The sequence below is a fragment of the Bactrocera latifrons genome, unplaced genomic scaffold, assembly GCF_001853355.1.
Source record: "Bactrocera latifrons isolate USDA-ARS-PBARC rearing strain unplaced genomic scaffold, ASM185335v1 scaffold_79, whole genome shotgun sequence".
NCBI classification, from domain to species: domain Eukaryota; kingdom Metazoa; phylum Arthropoda; class Insecta; order Diptera; family Tephritidae; genus Bactrocera; species Bactrocera latifrons.
Window position 1 is genome coordinate 385,291 of NW_017537478.1, and position 5,566 is coordinate 390,856.

Genomic DNA, 5,566 nt, shown 5'->3' on the forward strand with positions numbered 1-5,566 from the left:
CGGATCATTAGCAACTCTTGATTAACCGTTGTTGTTAGATTACAGGTGTTGAATATATTCTAAAAATAATGTTGGGGAATATTGCAGAGTATGATGAAAATTCGAGTTGGCACTCGTTGAGCCAATTTGGAAACGGATTGACCAAGGGTTTTGGTAAGGCTTCCAGAGTACTATTACCTAAAGTATGTTAACATTTTGTGATGTACTGTATTTGCAATCTAAATATAATTTTGCGATTTTTCTATTTTGAGGATGTAGTTGAAATAAACGAAATAGTAATAATTTTTATGAAAGCTATACACAATCTCATTGCTTTTGTGGATGGAGTAAATAAACGAAAGGCTATATTCACATAATTACAAGGACATCGATTGAAAGAATATTAAATATCGAAAGCATTAAATATCGAACTTCAAGAAATTCACAAGAAATTGTGATCTTCAGACTTTAGATTGGTTGCTGACGGATATAAATAATGCATTTCTGAAGATATTTGGACTGTGTAAGAATGAAAAGAGGAAAGTTCGTTTCCATTATAGTCTATATTAAGAATTCTTTTCATACTTCATAAAATATATGTGACTTGGTCTACGAAAAGGGAGCTAACGTGCGAAAACTAGTTTATGACTTTTTGGATTCTATCACGTGAAAAAGCATCTCATCTTCCATCCGAATCCGAATCAACTATAGACCACATCACACATATTAAATAGAGAGAAGATAGGGATATTATCTTAACCGAATTTACTATAGGTTGGCTCATGTATGAACCCTGAAAAAAACTTTTGCATATATTTGGTTTCACAGCTAATCGAAATGCTAATAAAAAATATTATTTAATCAGTAAGCTCTACAACTAGAGAGTTTTTGCATTTAACAATTCAAGGTGTACATCATTTCAATTTTATGCCGACTCACTATGGTAAACAACGAGTGTCTCATACAAAAATAAATAAATAAACCRTTAGGCTTATTCGCTTGAAAGCTGTGCGCATGGCGCCTCTGCCAAAGTGAACTTTTGACGGCAAATCATTAAAAGCTGCAAATGAAATATGCATTTATTAGTTTAATTTACTGCCAGCGACAAGCCATTGCTAGCGCACATTTCGGAAGCATCCACATCCGTAGCTCGCGTATTGCTTCCAGTACGCTGCGCCGGCAGCAGCGTGCCTCTATTTCGCAGTGCTGCGGCAGCGCTAATAAAAAATCTTAACTGACATTTTTCGTTTACGAAAATGTCACAAACTCACAGCAGGACTCATGCCAATACAAGTGATTTAAATTCAATAAATCATTCATATTTGCTTTGAAAGCTTTGGCGAGCAAGCAGGCTGCCAGGCAGGCAGGCAGGCAGGCAGTCAGGTTGGCAATCGAACAGCGCCCAACAACTGGTCACAGCTTCAGCGGTGCCAAGCCAATTGCTGCTGCTCGCTATGAGGAGGAGCTGTCTCCAGCCAGCGCGGCCAACACAAAAAGACAGGCGCATGCGCCGCGTTCGTGTCCGCGTTGTCCCAGCAAATCGTTCCGTAACAGTTTTAACTCACTTCATTTGCTTAAATCACCTGAAATGCCGCCGCCTCAGCTGCCAATGTAGCATTTCTTTCTGCTCGCTTTGCCTTTCCATTTCGCAGCATTTTTCAATTTAATTATTTTCTTTGCTCAATTACAGTGGTTATTCCGCCAGTTGTTTTTGTTGGCGTTGTTTCTGTTTCGGTTTCTGATTTTTACGTTCATATCGCAAATATATTTATTGTTTTCGTTATTGCGCGCATGCGGCTTGTGACTGCTGCTGCTGCCGTTGTTGCTGTTGCATCTTGTTTTTTATAGATTTGTGGTTGCATTTTGTTTGTGCTTTTGTTGTTGCTCGTGCGATAAGTATGTCAGTAGAAATGTATTGCATGCAAAGTGAATGGCCATGTTTTCTGTAAATGCCATTTTATGGTAACATCCTTGGTTTGTTTGTGTATGGGTAAATGTGAGGCATCTTTGCGGCGTCTGCCGTCTATTTGCCGCAATGAATGATTAGCTTATCTGGCTATGCCGACTGTCACCTGGTAATTTGTTTCCTTTTTTCCACTTTAAATATATTTATGTGTTTCATTACAGAGACAATTTCTCGCCTTACGGAGAGGAGGAGAATTAAAAGCAAAAGACTTGGTGAAACTTAARTATACAATTCCAGGCAGAATATGAGAACTTTTTTAAGTTCTTCTTCTTCTTTGTTAGCGAAAACACCGCTAACGCGTTTATAACCGAGTAACAACAGCGCCTCAGTCGTTTCTTTTTTTCGCAATTTAGCGCCAAATCAAGATACTAATTGCAGTCAGGTCCTTCTCCACCTGATCTCTTCAATGTAGTGTTGGTCTTCCTCCTCCTCTGCTTCCCCCAGCGGGTACTGCGTCGGATACTTTCAGAGGTGAATTTACATTTATGATTTATCAATGTAGTCGCATAACTCATACAGCTCATCGCTCCATCGAATACCATAAACCTTACGCAGGACCTTTCTCATTACAAAAACTCGTAACGTCGAGTCATCAGTTGTTTTCGTCGTCCTTGCCTCTGCATCGCATGGCAGGACGGGAATAATAAGTGACTTTCGAGGCTGTTAGTTAGTTTTTATTGGCGGGTCCCAAACCCAGCGCACTAGCTTGGAGAGGGATCTCATCTCTTTAGCTCGCCTTAAACGAATGTTCTTTGGCTACCCAGAGAATATTTGGTCTAAGAACACAAATCGTGACCAGAGAACTTTCCTCACTTGCCTGAACTTCTACACATGACGTCATCCTTCGTTGAACTTTACTGCTGAGGATATATTTTGGATTGTTTGGCCCTTGCCGAGTTTTTCGAAATCTTCTTTTCCATCACTGACTCAGATAAGCTCTTGTTCTTGCTGTACAGTGTCGTGCCTCATATTGGGCCAACAGCAACATCAATAATTAACGGTATACATACTCTTGGTGAAACATTAATGGCATTGCAAATTGATATTCAAATCTAGTATTTGTTGTTTGTGAACCCATTTCTTCGAGAGAGGGGTCCGAATTTTTCTACTATACATCTTTGATCAAGAAGAATTTGAAGCCGAAGACGTTCTTACTCTAACTGCCACCCTAAAATTAGCATGTCAAGTGTCAAAAATTATCGTATAAAGTCGGATTAGGTTAATCAGGTAGGCCAATATGCCACGCATAGACGAATTTGATCTTTTGCGATAAAGAGAAGATGTCATAATGTGTCATACGCTGTCATCGGTTGACGTTAGAAAATATTGACATCGGCCATCACTCTTTTACCTGACAGTTGTAACTTTCAGCTAAAACTAGTAGCACGCCTATCAATATTCACTATGGTTGGTAATTAAAATTATTAAATCAGCGAATGTAATGCCTCAAATAAAAAGCGCCGATTAAAGGAGTGAAGAAAAAATTTAATTTATAATATAATTAAGTCTCAAAATTGCACATCATTCCGATAGCAGCGTCTCACGTGTCATATAGTCATTTATAGGTGTGTACATACTATAATATATACATATAGTGTATCTTTATATATACACATATATATTTTTATGTTTACCTACAACATATTCATTGCCTAAGTAAGTCCATAACAACACGGTACTTGCCTGCCACATGCCGATTATGACAATGCCACAAATGTGGTTGCTGGTAGTTGATTAAGAGGATTCGCCACATCGTGACTGCTGCTACTTTAGCGGCTTTTTATTAACGAACGTCAAAGGCCGGCCAGCAAAATTACAGCAATAGCAATCAGCTGGCAACACCTTTGCGAAATGCACGCACTGATAAGGCGCCACAGCGCACAGCAGCGGACACCATGCTTCGACCAAATGTGGCACCTCCATGTGACCAAGTGCCCAAATGACTAAGAGCGCGTCGCGAGTGGTGTGTCTTCACTTCGGCGTGCCGTGGCAAGCGTTTGGCCTGCTGTGGCGCGGTAATAAGTGCGATTATTTATATTTATTAACTTAACATGTTTACATTTTGTAAAATGAGAGTTTTAATGTGAACTTTATCAGCATTGCGTTCTTTTATTTTTCGCGTTTTCCTTTTTCTTAGAGATTTCAGTTCTTTCTCATTTTACTTGCTTTGATAAAAGCGGCCTGCCGCTGTTGGCGTCTGCTTAGTGTGCCTTAATGCTGTTGCACACTGTTTGTTAGCAATTACATTTAAAAGGAAAAAAAGTTTTCAACAAATTGAATATATGCAAATACAGTCAAACTGTCGTACATATGTATTGTATATCCGTATGCGAATCGACATTTTTTATCGCTTCAGCGGCTGCTGCTTCTTCCACATCTCTCTCAATTTTTGCTCGTTTTCCTGCATTTCGATTGGATTTTATTGTTGCTGCTTTTGTCTTATCGCAGCTTTGCGCTAAAATTGTATCTCGCCGGCGGTAAAAGGGACCTGTTTAATGGCGCATGTTGTCGCAGTTGTCCTCCTTAAAAGATTACATGAACCTGTATGTTAAAATGAAATCATATTCTACGCCACAGCAATCTTCGCTTTTTTCACTTTGCTGCAGCTTGATATGTGGGGATGGCGCATGTGTTGCGCTGCTGTCATCTGTGCCTGTTCGACACGCCTTGAGCTGTGGCGTTGCACACCTACAGAACGTTGCGGAAAAAATATCATATGACATATCGTGTGTGAAGTGTCAATTTAAATTTATTGATAACACTCTGAAATGAAACAACCTGTTGAGAGCAATCCCAAATATTGACAAGAGTGCGGCATAAATAATCAAAGTAAGTTTTCTGATTTCTGAATACTATAGATAAATATATATCGTATATATCCTTACCTAACAGTAAATTGATGTCAAGACATAAAGATCCAAGACGTGTATAACAAACACTTGCAACAATAATAACAATATATTAATAATAATAACAAATTTCTTTTTTTCTACTTTTGGTTAAAGTAACCGATAAATTCGGTTGTCCAACAAGCGGCGGTTTGTCTTAGTTGAAATAATTTTTTACAAAGATTTCTACTACACGAAAAAGTGAGCCACTCAGTGTGGTATAACTATGATGAGACCACTTTTAAAATATTGGAAATATTTTAAGAAAGAATAACTTTCTTTTAAACAAGCTCATAGAGAAGGCCTGTATGTCTAGAGGCATATTGGCTCTGTGGACGAGTGACCAACCCTTTTCGGCGAACTGAGGGCGAAACATGAACACAACCGAAAAGAACCAATATAAATATACAAAGAACCAACGCTATGCCATGGCCAACGGATCTGATTACTGAGTCAAGGAATAAGAGTGCTCTGGAATGTTCCGACCCCACAAGATTTGTACGGAAAGTAATAGGACTGATTCTCTTCCGGCGCGACTATAGTTTGTAGCGTAGACGCACCGACTGGATTCGGTAGAGGGCGTTTCGAGCTATCGAACGAGCGGCTGGTCAGCTGTCTCCGAACACTTGGAGAGTTTGGAAAAACCTTTCGACGTGTTTTTGTGAGTGATGCAAGCCGAAAATGCAGCGTTCGTTAGAGCAGAGGTACGCGGTTAAATTCTATGTGAAACTCA